This window comes from Xylocopa sonorina, chromosome 1 (assembly GCF_050948175.1).
Source record: "Xylocopa sonorina isolate GNS202 chromosome 1, iyXylSono1_principal, whole genome shotgun sequence".
Classification (NCBI taxonomy): Eukaryota; Metazoa; Arthropoda; class Insecta; order Hymenoptera; family Apidae; genus Xylocopa; species Xylocopa sonorina.
In genome coordinates this window covers 19,086,220-19,100,613 of record NC_135193.1, presented here as the reverse complement: position 1 = coordinate 19,100,613, position 14,394 = coordinate 19,086,220, and the positions used below count along the sequence as shown (strand labels likewise).

Here is a 14,394-nt window from a genome sequence, read left to right as displayed (position 1 = left end):
TATAATAATGCGTACGGCGCGCACACCCCTGTAGAACGGTTACGTTTGCCTGGCGAGCCTCGTTTCATCCCTCGCGTCTGCCTCTCGCACGCACGCTCAACGAAAGAGATCGAGCCTTAATCGAGCCGATCGACCGAGCCGCGACTTCTGACGAAGCCATCGATCCACACTCTCTCTCTGCCTTAGCTACGTCGACGGTCCGTTACGACGGCCCGTCTTGCTTGCCTGCCCGCGGCGTAATTGAAAATTGATTTACGCGGTCCAGGCTGTCAGTTGGTCGGATAAAGATGAGCGCGCGGGCGGCGCTCGTACAGTTTCGCGAGGGTTGCTGCTGACTGCGGCGTACGTAGCCGCTGGAGACCGAGAAGGTGGAAAGAGAGCGGCAACGGCGGTGAGCAGAGGGCGTGGAAAGGGTGGCAGAGAAAACACAGCGGAAAGGTGGACAGCTCGCGATGGCGGTGGTGCTGCTGCTGGTGGTGGTGGTGGTGGTGGTGGCGGCGGTGGCGATGTGTCTGGTTCGCGGTGGGTGGGATGCCGGGGTGGTAGTTTAACGCGGAAGAGCAAAGGGTGGCGTCGGGGTGCCGGGTGGCTCGAAGAAGGACAGCACGGAAGGAAGAAGCGGCGCGGAGAAATACAAAAACCAGACTCGAACGTGGCATCGTCCCCTCACGCCTCACGCGGTATAACGTCAGTGGCAGAATATAATCAGGATTTGTAGCGGGGCACGGAACCCGGCGGTGGTGTGTACGGCGCGGCGAGACCGTCCGGGCCAGACCGGGACGGGCTCCAGAGAAGGACGAGAGGTAACGACGATACGAAGGCTGGAGAGCGGGCTTCGAGGGGCACGAAGCGGTGGCGCGGGTGAGACGCGCGGCCGTTATTAAGGCGCGACAAGAACTCCGCCGTGATGAGCGAGCCGCCGTGCCAGAAGATACCGGCAGTGATTTATGCGACAGGGACATCCACCGAGCGCATCGAGCATACAGCCGCGTCGCGCCGACCACGACGGTCCTCTCCTCCGCGTTCGTTGCATCGTCTTCCAACCGGACTACCGACGACCACCACCACCACCACCACCACCACTACCGCCACCACCGCCACCGCCATCGCCATCGTCGCCACCCTTTCGCGCCGCGACGATCGCCGTGTGATCGCATCGCGCTCCTCGAACCACTATACTTTTCTTTTTTTTCTTTTTTTTTTTTTCGTTACGCGTACCAACGAAGAAACGTTCTTGTTTATCTATTCGTCCATCCGTCCACCTGTCCATCTATCTATCCGACTATCTATCCATTTCGTCCGTCCGCCGCGCCGCCGCCACCGTCGACAGTTAAGTCAAAGTTATCCCCGGGTCGGAGAAAAATGCCAGACGTTTCCCAGAGCAGAGAAAGGCAGGCTTTCTCCGGGCGTGATTTGTGGCGACCGCTCGCTCAACTCACCGCGGCAATGAGTCGGTCAGTCGTAAATATCCTGGCAGACTCTTAGACGGCGGACGGATGGTCGGACGGTCCGAATGGACGGGAACGAGGGGGGGCCAGAGCCGTCGGATTCCCGGTGAATCGTTATCCCCGTCCGGCTTCGAACTTCCATTTTCGTTTCCTGCACGGGATCTGTTTGCCAGAAAGGACGTTGCCCGATCGACGTCGATACCGTGGCGTGCCCTAGATAATCGGGAATTACCGCGCGCGTCCACGTTCTCGAGCGGAGACGCGAACAGGTCCTCGACCTTTGTTCGCTCCGCGAACGTCGTTGCTCAGCCTCCCTAGGAGGATCGTCGGGGAAGAACGCATCCGGTTACGTCCCTCCCGAATTGCCGATCAAACTCACGATCCTTTGGCAACCCACCCACTCGAACGGCGGAGCACGACGGTTCGACTCCACCCCCCCTTTAAATCACTCATTCTTTAATAATAGACAGATCCCATTATAATACCCGAGATTTATATTCGTGGCCCCCTTTTCTTTTTAACGATAAATTTCATCGACCCCCCTTCTCTCTATCTCCTCTCTCTCTCTCTCTCTCTCCGTCTGATTCCTTCAGTCCCATTTCGAGCGTCGATTAACAAACTGTCGGCGAAGGAACGTTCCTCGCAACGGACGATGTCGTGGAGGACGACGTCTCTGGTGAACGCGATAAACACAGCTAGCTAGGCCGCGGAGGAGTCGCGTGCGCGCGGCCAAAGAGATCCGAACCGGACCTATAAATATCGTCGACACGCATCAAATAAATCCGTAGCTTTCCCAGGCCCGCTGCGCCAAGAAGGGAACGATAGCAAGGGCGAGCACTCTTTATTGCCGAATTAAACCGCGGCACCATTAATTTGCATACCAGGAACGCGGATCGCTAGGGGTACGTCGACGCTCGTCCGAACTCGCGCCACGCCAGCCTTGGAATATTTTTACTTAATCCCAGCAGCCATCCTCGATGCTGCCCTGTCCGATCTGTCAATTACGTATGCAAAAACTGTTCGTCAGCGTTTGCAAAGGCGGCAACAGAGGCGAAACTGTGCGCCACGGACGTTCACGGTACCAGGACGTAAAGAAGCCGAGTCCTGGACGGGGGCGAGAGGTTCGGATGAAGGGGGGAGAGGTAACGAGCCGCTCGATGCGCGCCATAAATTAGCAATTATTTAATTTTCGTAGGGCTCCGGGTCCTTAGACGGCTCTAAATCAGTCTCCGTTGCAAAAAGCATAGATAACTATGACGCATGGCTCCGGGAAGAGACAGGGGTGCGCTCAACGGATTGTGGCGGTGGTGACTTGGTTCGAACGAGCCGGGAAGCGGGGCCAGGGGGGGAGAGATACACGGTGGGGTTGGAACCGGATGGAGGTAGGCGAGGAAGAGAAAAGTGACGAAAAGGGGTGAACTGGGAGGTGGTAGACGAGGGACGGGCGGAAGAAATCGTCGGTAGGGACAGCCATTGCCTGGTGAACGCCTGGTATCGCCGTGGACGATGGGAAGATCGCGCGGTAACGGAGAGACGGAATCAGAAACGGAACGTTCTTTCGTTGGAATCGCGAGGCATCGCTGGTTCGCCAGCGTCGCCGTACGAACGGCTAGATGGTTAGTTGCCCGATAACCGATGGTCGGGGTGCTCTTGCCTGGTCGTTGCGTATGCAAACGTCCTCTGGAGACGGAGAGGTAGTAATGGCAGTAGCAACGATCCGCTGACATTTTTGCGATCCCTTTTTCCGTCCCCACGCGAAGGGTTCTTCTCGAATCTTTGAAATTTCCAATTCCAAAGCTGCTCGATACTCGGATTAAATTCGATTTAATTTCTACGAATTTCCCCGTCGCGTTATCACGCGTCCGCGTTGTTCGTCGAATGGTGAAACGAACGAAATCAGGTTACGTAGTCACTGAATTATGAATTTTAAGAATTTCGTCCCGCTGGGTCTCGCGTACAGTTTGCACGCTGCGGTGCGGCGCGGACGAGTGCGAGGAACGGTCGAGGGTACGGTGTATCCGTGTGTATACGTATATACACGCTTGAGAGGAGGAAGGGAGAGAGAGAGAGAGGAAGAGAATAGAAGGAGGGAACGGGCACACGGAGCTGGGCACAATGGCAACTAGTTTTAATTACAAAGTAAGGTGAAGCGATCAATCATAATGATGTACGTGAGGCAGGCGCGGCCTCTGGGGTGCTAAGGGTGGGAAAGCGGCGTCGAGGAGAGAGAATTGGAAGAAGAGAAGTGGAAGAAGGGAAGGGAAACGAAAAGGATGAGAAACGAGGCGAAAGAGGGAGGACGGGGGCTAGCTGGCGGTGACGCGGCGAGACGAAGGGGGCCTTCGCGTACACTTTGCGTATAATTTACTGGCACTGGATATACCTGAAGTTATGCTATACCGAAGCTGCCGTTGCGCCTCTTCGTTTCGCCGTCCGTCCCATTCTCTTCTTCCAACGCCCGGTTTCAGCGTCGCGTCGACCGATAGAGCAAAGGGTTTCTTGCTCGTCGTACCACCGCTCCCACTCTGTTTTTCTCCATTTGCTTCTTTCCGCTTGTCCTCCGACCGCCGGCTACCCTCCGCCGCCCCGTGCGCGCCGTCAGCCGTCTTGTTTCCTCCCTTTCGTCATTCTCTCCTCTCGAATTCGTAGCCACCCCGTGTGTGTACGCGAGTTTCGCGCAGCGTCTGGTAGGCCAGCCGTTATAACTCTCGGTCGCTACCTACGAGACGTCCGCTGACGCGCCGCGCGATATTTACGACAGTCCCTCGTTTCGAATTTTCGCCGTTGCAAACTTGCACCGCTTCCTCGCGCCGCTTAATTCGCAGCGATCTCGTTGGAAAACGATCCACCGCGGTGGGGATAAAAATCGAGCACGAGCAAAAAAAAAACAAAAAAAAACAATCGCGCCGCTGATTACCGCGCGATTTTCGCGCGCGCAACAACAAACGGCTAGTGAAACGTACGAGGGTCTCTCGGAATCTGGCGACCGGTCCCCCCGCGAGATAGACATTTGCATTAACGTAAATCACCGCGGCTCACCGAGCCATGGCTAACGATCCAGCTACGCGAGTTCCCTGATCACCGTTCTCTATTATTAGAGTCTCTTATAACGTTCGAACCGTAATTGGTAGGATAATTACGCGAAAAAGATGCCAGGACACCGGGGCGGCGCGGCCGTTCGCCGTGGAATTAACCGCGCGGCGGTGACGGGGAGCGCGAACGCGTGCCCGTTTCGCTTGTTCCTGGTGTTTCTAACGAGCGGGGAGGAGGGTCCTGTTGGGGGAGGGGAGACGGAAACGGAAAGAAAAAGGAGGAAGGGCGGTGTAGAGAGTCGCGGTAGCGGCGATAAACGGTGACCAGCGGCGGAAAGCGAGCCGACGAAGCGAGCCGTTCGAGAAGGTATCCGGGAGTATAGGCGCGCCTAGGTATGCGAACGGCTGGGAAAAGATGCGAGGTACGAGATGGTGGCGGAAGGAAAAGGACGTTTTCAGCGGCGCGTATGCGTGTCCGGGCGTGCTTGGCTACGTTCGTCGGGTCGCTTATCGCTGCTGTAGATGCGAGCAATTTCGCGCGACTAATTAGTCTCTCGTTAGGGAAGTCGGCCGTCGTAGGTAGCCGGGACGAAAAATGGAGATAATTTCGCGATACAAATTCGCGACTTATCGGCGTGGCCGGTTCATCGCGCAACCGACCCGCCCCGTCACGGCGTACGAACTCTCCTCCTGCGTCCACCCCCGCTGCCTCGCCTTCCTCGGGTTCCGCTGGCTGCGAGTTCGCGAAGCGATTAATTAAATTCTCGGGTAATCAAATATGTCACTCAGCCGTCCAGTTTTAATTAAAGTTCGGACATTATCTATTTGCTTTATCATCGTCGGGTTGACTAGCACCGGCTCGACCGGCCGTAGAACGAAATGGAACGCGCGGGGACGCGGCAACGGGTCGTCGATCGTGGATCGTCGTACCTCGAACGGAACAACACGCTCGCTTCCGAACGGCTACTCCTTTCACGGTCCCCGGTTAACTGCCGGCGCGGAGGAGCACCAGGGAAATTCGAAACGACCGCCAGCCCCGCGACGACTACGATCCTGCGAGAGGGAGGCGTTGGCGCGCGTCACGTATCGGAGACGATCGTCCTCGTCGTCGGAACTCGAAGGCGAGCCGCGCGACACTTTTCCACGTCTCTCGGTCTTTTTGCTCGTTCCTTGCTCCTCGCCTCGATTAGAGTTTCTGACGGTTCGTTCGACGACGGGAGCCGCAGCCGTTGCCGTCTCCGTCTCCGTCGTTCCCGTTCCCATTGCCCGTGCTAGCCCGCGCCGCGCCTCGCTTCGTCGGTAAGACGGTTTTACGTCTTATGAGTTCCCAACTGCGGCACCTCTTCTATTCCTCGCAATGATTTCGTCGCAATCACCCTCATCCTACCGGGTGCCAGAACCCTCGACGGGGCGGTAATATCGGAGAATGGCGCGACGAAACTACGAGAGGCGGAGAGGCCGACCGACACTTTTGTCAATACACCCCCGTGAACGACGGAGAGAGAGAGAGAGAGAGAGGCGACCGTTGAAAAGGGACGGCTCTCCCTCGCGTTCACCGCCGACGTTGCCGCTATAAAGACCACTCGTGTCATTTCGCAATGACGAAACTTTACCCTTTCCCGTCCCCGAATTCTCTCTTTCCTATGCCGCTTCCTACGGTTCCATCCGCCACGGTTCACCCCGCGAGCTCATCCTCCGCCCCCGGCGGGAGTTACCGCCGCGTCGCCCCTTTCTTATCCGCGCTCTCGCACCAACACCGCTATTTCGTCCGAGGTGGAACGAGTTTGTTAGCCGAGACTGGGAACAGCTTGGCTCCTTCTTACTCGACTCTCGTTGTTTCGACTCTGCGCACCGATTTCTCTCTACCCACCCACCTGCACACACGTACGTACACCCTCGGACGCTCCGCAGCGAGCCAATCTTTTGCATTTCGTGGAAGGTCGTTCCACGGTGACCATCGTGATTCGTCAATTTGCAAATCGACCAGGCGAGGAGCCACGCTCCCGTAAAGAACCGCGGGGTGGAAGGAACGAACGAGAGAAACGAGAGACTGCAGAAGAAGAAGAAGAAGAAGAAGAAGAAGAAGAAGAAGTGTAAACGGAGCACGATAGAAGGACACGGTCCCATTTGATATGGACCGTAGATAGCTGGTAACGTACGCGGAACGCCGGACTCCCTGTCATGCTCGGCTACGAGGCATACATAGCTACCTACCACTACCTCCGCGGAACCGTCGCAGTCGTCCCAGCGTCTGTATGCTACCTGGTACATATACACGCGTATATATACGGTACAGCAGATATCGCGTAGATGCCCGCGCGTAAGCCCAGCGGTTTTACGATTCGACAGGTTTTCGCGTTCGTTCGTTCGTCCGTTTCGTCGTGTTCCTCGAATCTCTCTCAGCTGAGACCGCTCGCTCGCTCGCTCGCGTCTAATCCTGAGAATCCAAGAGCGGCTGCGTAGAGTATTATTTATACGGGCGCGGTAGCGGACGCTGCTGGTCCCTAAGGGCGGGACGGGGGTGACGGTGACCGGTGGTAGAAGCGACACTGGTCTCGGTTCTCCACGACGGTGCGCGCCGCTGGTACCGTGCCTGCCGGTCACGACTCGCGGCCTCCCATATTTGAATACAATGCATTATATTGTCCGCGTCATATCATATATCTCCCGGCTAAATAAACACCGTCTCAATATTTAGGCTCGCGAACCGCCTTGTCCACCGTGGCCGCCGCGTACTTACGTACCGGTATACACCCCTCCGGCTTGGGACTAAAGAGAAGAGAGTTCAGGGTCGCGGGCTTGGTCCCGCGGTGGTACCAGTGTGCGAGCGAGCGCTACCATCCTCGAACGGACGCGCGGAATGTCCGAACGGTGGCGGATGAACGAACGGATGCGAGACGGATAGGATAGATAAATGAAAATATGAGACAGTGAAAATGAGGATCGTGGCAGGGATCGCGATCGAAGATGCTGGTTGGCCGTTCGGACTCCGCGAATCGACGCGTGTCGTGCCATCTCGCGGCCCTGTACGCGATAATCCGATACGTCAGGCCGACGTCAATTGACATTTAACATGCAGCCGTGCACTTGCCGCGTTATATGGATCTGTTGGCGCAGTGTATCGCCCCGGGTTTATGATCTCATCGGCCGATTGATTTATGTCGGCAATTATAGCGTAGCTAGGAGTGACGCACGGCTCCGTGTCCGGAATGAGTTATGGGTGTTAATCTCGGGAAAACCAATGAAGGGCGGCCCTCCGACGCGACGTAGCGTCGACGATGATACCGCGTCTCGTTTCCACCCGCCCCCGCGCACCCTCTCGCTCGACCCGCCGCCCTCTTTGGCCTTGGCCCTTTACCGACGCGTTTTCTTAACCGCTCGTACTCGCCAGTCGACGCACGAACGATACACACCCGCCTCTGTGGTCCTCCTAATTCCTAATCCGCAGACACACGATCGCCCCGCGACCGTACGCCAGTTTGGCCGTTCGCCAATCCAACGGCCTCGCCCGAACTGTTCGAAATATTAATGATCTTTAACGCCTGCGAGCTGAACCGCTCCGTCGCAGATGTCCGTCGCGTTTGCCACGACGCTTCTCTTTCTCTCTAGAGAGAGAGAGAAAAATGTTGAAAAAGATACAGTGGAAGCTCAGTTTGCTCGCGACCAAGATCGAAGGAAACGGAACGTTGCTGAGGTTACGCTTCGCGGTAGCTTCAGGTACGAGGAGGAGGTAGAATAGAGAGAGAGAGAGAGAGAGAGAGAGATCGCGTTAGGGATACAGGGAGACGACCAACGATGGGCGCCGGCGGAAAGTAGGAGGAGAAGACGAGAGGGGTATTTACATTGCTAATGTATCGCCGGCCTAACTTCTAATTAAACAAATTCGCACAACTGAGCGCACCGCGCGGTTGCCTCGCGGAGAATTGCTCCGTGGAAAGAAACGCGGCGGCGGGAAAAAGAGGACGAGCGGCCAGAGAGATGGAGAGGAAGAGAGAGAGCAGAGGTCCTACGGTGTGTTGGTGCTCGATGGAGGAGGCGGCGGTAGCGGGACGGCGGGAAACCGAGGGGAGGCTCCCTTCTCGCTGGAGGGGTCGCTCGTTAGCGCTCTTAACGCGACTTACCGCCTGGAGCGCTAGCCTCAAGTTCCTTCCCGATTCATCGGGAAGAAGGAATGAATATTTATAAGAAACTGCGAAATAGTAGTCTAATTTTTTCTCTTTTTACTTTCGCCTCGTTCTTTCTCTCTCTCCTTCCATCCCTGCTATTACTCTTCGCGCGCACCCTCTGCCCACTACCTACCCTCTGTCCCTCTCCTTCCTACGCTCGTATGTGCGCACCTACTTCCTAGTGGCACGCAAACAGATGTTGCTCTGTTTACCCCGGCTGAACGATAGGGTGTGAATTAATTAACGCCTGGCAAATCCCGGTTTCGTTCGAAATACCCGCGTTGTTTCTAAATTGTATCAATCTCGCCGGTACGCGATTCGATAAATTGTACATAATCGAACGTTAACATTATCTGGACGCATAATTCAAGCTTTTATAAATATTCACCGCCTCGTTGGATTTGATTCGAGAGCCGAATTTGCATAACCGTTGACGCAAAAGAGGCCACGACGCACGCCGGTCCACCTGTTCCTACGAACGCGATTAAATAATCGCGCGATAAGTCGTGCAAATATCTCGCGAGAAGCGAATCGCGAGAGAAAGATCGAGCGAGCGATAGCCTGCCGCGTTATTCACCAGTTCGACGGACACGACGTCCAAAGTGTCCCTCGACTGTTTCCCGTAGACGCGGGCGGCTATCTCCGCTCACTTCCGGCGTCTATGGTCGGCTCGATTATGGCGCAATAAAACACGGCTACCCAGCACCTGCGTCGACCCAACAGAGGTCGTCTCTGTCTTCTCGATAACGGAGAACACGCAGAGCCGGATGTAACCACGCGAGTGCCAACCCCTCCGCGGTGGTTCGTTTCTACGGTGCGTCAGGAGATTAACAGCGAAGCGAGAGGGCTTCCGGTGCGCGCGAGTGCGCGCTGGCGAGAGCTGCGTGGGCGGGTGTCTCGCTTCCGCGAGTCGAACGGCCGTGGACGCCGCGCGATCGACGAGATCGAGCGTGGATCGACGCGGAGGATATACGCGACGTCCCCGGCGAAACGAGCAGCTCTCGAGCAATGAATCGGCTCGCGTGCGTGGCCGCGCGCGTTCCCTCGTCTCGAATCGTACTTGCCCTTGACGAGCGCGGCCGTGTACGGGCGTGTAGGTGTAGAACGAGCGAACGAGCGGCACTTTGCGGGCTCGTAAAACAGCGGCAGCCTTGTAAATCTGTGCCCAAGTGTGCCAGCCTGACAGATTCTCGCCCCCACCTCCGCGACTCCCCGCGTACCCCGATCCTAAGTACATTCGTCTCACGCTAGCGCCCGCGCCAGCCTGCCGGTACCGATACCTCGCGTCCGTGTTCCCGCTACCTGTATCGCGAGTACCAACGCGCCTCCTCCGCTTTACCTGCTCGCATGCCTCTCCTCGCGGCTCTCGCGTTCTTTCCTCGCGTCGCGAGACGATCCTTCGAACGATCTTCCTCTTCTTCCTCTCGCACCCTCGACAGAGGGTATCCCTTCTTTCGCCTCTCGTCTATCGTTTCTTCTGTGTCGCGCGGTGACGTCGATGATGCGACACGCGTGCGATTCTACGGCGGCGGACGAGGGAAGTTCGCGCGACGGGGCCGGTCCCGCGTTTCGGTAGTTGGCTACGGCACTGTTCGCGAAATTCGCTAATTTGCAATGCAAATATCCCGCGCAAGATTTCGCAGCGGCCGTCGGTTGCGCCGCGCGGCGGAATTTTTATTATTCGAGCGCGGGTCTTAAGCCTGTTGTTCACGGTGCACGCCGCGTCCCCTGTGTAAAGTGAAGAACAAATGTAACGAGGCGGCCGCGTCTTACTCGGATAGTAGCTTACCTGATCAGAGGCGCGCCTTTACCCTTACCTTTAAGCAAAAGGGGGGGGGGGGGCAGCTTTTTACGCGCTCGGTCTCTTAGTATGCGACCGCGACCGTCGTAAAGTAGATGTACAGATCGCGCGTATCTTACCGAACTAAATTGGAACGAGACGAGCGGAGGACGAGCAACGAGAGACGCGAGTTCGGATAGGGACGCGAGGAAAGGGAGAGAGAAAAAGAGGGGAAAAAGAGCGACGACGAAAAAAAAGGTGGAAAAGGTGGAACGCTGGCGCGAGATAGACGCGGAAAGGAAGAAAGGAAGGAACGGGTCGTTGCGCGAGAGGGGGACGCGGTGAAAGGGGAGGGTGAGAGTGCGAACACCCACCGGACGGCCGCGGCGTATCCAGCTGGCTCTCCCACGCACTCTCGCCCGAACTGACATCTTCATCATCCACCGCCCGGTTGATTTCGCGTTTCGAAGGAATTAAACCATCTCGCCAGCTCCTCCTCCAGCCACGTTCAGTCTCTCGTTCAAGTCTGAACGCTACGCGATCGAATTCCTCGATTCGAGCATCGTCGTCGCACCTCGAACGTCGTCGAGACCACCGTTTACGTTGTCGTCGACGTGGAATTCTCCCGTGGAACTTTTGGAGGCTAACTCATCGTCGAACGCGATCGAGGCTCGATAAACGAGGCGCGGAGAGGAACGTAGGAGGGAGTCTCGCGCGAAAACAGCTAGCTGGTTGGTTATCGGCTGACCAGAACCCCTACAAATCTCGAGTTATCGTCCCGCTTGATCTCTCGACCGCTTTTTGGTGGGCTTCTATTACGTCTTTGCTCTCGTTCCCGGCGAAGGCGTCCACGCGGGTGGTTCGTGGGACAGCGAGAAGTCGGAGAAAGATGGCGAGGAGAACGGATAGAGAGGAAGCGAGGGTAGCTGGTGGCGATAGAGACCGGCTGGGAGGAGCGCGCAACCCTATTTATTGTATCCCTTCGAACGCTTTCGTTTTGAGAACGATGGCGGAACGCTCGAGGAGTCGGGGTGAGAAAACGGACGGGGCTGAAAACGAAGGAGGAGCCGGAGGTAGAGGACAAGGGCTCGTTTTCTTTAAAGGGAGGGTTACTTACTTTAAGCACCGCTCGAGAATCGGTCGCCTCGCCGATGTTTTATTCTTATCCACTCCGCTCCGTAAGATCGCATTTTTTACGACCCATTAGACAAATTCATTACCAGCCGATCGGGCAATACGTAGATGAGCTTCCAAAGCTCCCCCGCCGTCTCTCTTTGCCTCCCTCTTTATGTTCACCTCGCTGCGTTCCACAGTCGCGCGGGGTTGCGTCGCGGAATTCGACGACTCGACGAGGGCGCTCAGAGGAAAGAGAGAGGCCAGCACTCGAGATTGGCCAGCAGTGCGATAAGTTTCGCGGCGAGTATCCGAAACTCGTGAAAACGAGCAACGCAGAATCGTACAGCTGCGGAGGAACGCGCGACTGGTACGCGGAGCGGGACAAACCGAGGGGTGGGTTCGCCGAACGGCCTTGGTCGCGATCGTATCTCGCGAAAGGTCCTCTGGTCTGATAAGCGATTTCTATGTTAGTAACGCGGCTCTACGTTTATCTAGTTTATCCATCGGCTACGCCTGTTCTTCGACGATATTATATGGCACAGGGGGCGGGGGTTTCGGTTGTTTCATCGTCGGATACCGGCACGTACACGCGTACGTACAAGGATTTGTAACCGCATAACCTAAACCGGGCACGGGTCTCGATGTCTCGTAGGGTAACCAGCGCAACCGGATAATCCGTGGCATCGAGGCAGAGGGTTACGGTAATACGCCTGGAGATACGGGGCACCAGAGGTTGCCAGACGAAAGTTGTTGTAATTGTCGATAGCCATCTTTCGGTGGGCTAATCAGCTCCGCCGCTGTAACTGACGCCGCGGACGAGAATCGGGTTCCTTCGCAATTCATGGACGACGATTAACGATTGGTATCGCTGGACGCGTTTCGTTCGATCGTTTTTAGCGAAATTAACAGCGTTCTTCGAGAGTTCCACTCGGTTATTTAGTTCTGTGCACGATGCTGTTGAGTATTGCTTTTTTTCGAGGGTAAATAAAGTAGTCGCAAAGTTGTGGACAGGATTGTTAGGATGTACGAGTTACAGTTGAGTCTTCAAGGCATCGAGGGTGGGTTGAATGGTATTCGTCTGGCTGGTGGCAAATTATCTGACCGCTGGTCAGATGGATAACGCGGATCTACCTTCAGATCACACGTAACCAGTTCCCAGCATCGTTTGGGAGTTTGCCTCCCTCGATTCGTAGTTATCAGGGATTTTCGGGGTTACTGGATTTACCAATGGCGGTGTACGCCAGGTCCCTACGTCCAAGCAAAGTTTACGGGCCCGTCGAGTACGAATCGTTTGAAATCAGCTCGATACGACGGTGGAACAGGTGGAAAGGAAACCAACACGGATTGTTTTACTTTATAACATATATATTTATTTGAGCTTTAATTGCATTTTAAAATACAACCGAAATAATTAAATAATGAGAAATCTGGTAAAATGGTTTCAAGAGTCGCGTATACATGATGCATATCTTTGTGGTTGCGCATTTGTAAGTAGGTAGGTACTTTTCGAGCGTATTTTATTTATTTTATTTATTTATTTTATTTTATTTTATTTTATTTATTTATTTATTTATTTTTTTTTTTTTGCCTTTTTTGCACGGTCGGCTATTTTGCGTTTTCGTTTCTCGCTAGCGGGCGTACCATGCCGCGTGTCGCCGCGCATCCACTTAGACCTCGTTTCTCGTATCTCCGTTACACTCTCAGCAGTCGTATATAATTACAATAATAATATTAATGTTATCGTTATATCGATAAATACTTTTAAAGTCCGCGATGTGGAAGAATTAGAGTTTACAAGAAATACGTATACAAGTGTGTTCCGCTCCAAAAAAACTGCGCTCGCCCGTCCTCGAACGCGCGCGCAATCATCACCCGGTTCGGCGTATCATTTCATTTTCTCTCCCTCCCCCCCCCCCCCTTTCTCACTCGAATCGGCAACAAGAACAACCCCGTCGCGCGTTCCCCGTGCCATTTCCGGTCTCTCTGCTTCCGCGAGACGGCGCCCACGCGGGGGCACCGTGACGCCAGGCGACGCTCGCGTCCGCCCCCCTGAACGTTCGTCCCGGGGACGCGCAGAAGCAGCAAGTGAACTCGTCCGCGTCGCTCCTCGCGCGATTTTTCTTTTTTCTTTTTTTTCTTTTATTATCATCGAGAATAATCGTGATCGTAATCAATATACACGGGTAGTCGCGATAATCCGATAGTAATCGAGAATATTTTACACTTAAAACGTCGGGCGTTGGCACGCACGGCGCAATAAATATTATTTGAACAAAGAAAAATTTACAATGGTCTACTCGTACGCTACGAGCGAAGAAAAAACGATAATAGTCGAGGACGCCGCGTCGCGCGCGCTCGATCCGCTATTGCACCGTATCTCGTTGCTTCTCGATACTTTTCTTACTTTTTCATCTTTCTTTTTTTGCGTCGCCACACACTCTCACTCTCTCTCTCACTCTTTCTCTCTCTCTCTCTCTCTCTCTCTCTCTATCACTATCACTCTTGCTCTCGCACGTTCTCTCGATCGTTCGCCGATAGCGTAATTCTGGTTCATCCGGAACTCGTACACTTTCGTGGAGGATCTCACCGGTTTCTCAGCTCTACGTATCAATAAAGATGATTCCTATACAAGGGCGGACCCTAGCCTAGCCTATGCGCTAATCAACTACGCTCTTACGTTCTAGAGGTATACATGCTGATCTGACCTTACGACAGCTGTGATAGGTAAGCCTTCCCGTCTTCCGCCTTGAAAAATTCTATTCGCTATTCCGCTTCTGCTTTCTCTCGTTCAGACTCTCTCTCTCTCTCTATCACTTTTTCCCTCATTCTCTCCGTTTCATACACGCGAACAC

General features: G+C 55.0%; 1 protein-coding gene across 1 annotated transcript in view; it reads left to right on the top strand.

Moving 5' to 3' along the window:
- Positions 1-14,394, top strand: part of LOC143427279 (uncharacterized) — a 154,515-nt gene that overhangs the window by 42,481 nt on the left and 97,640 nt on the right. The gene's annotated exons all lie outside the window — the stretch shown is intronic.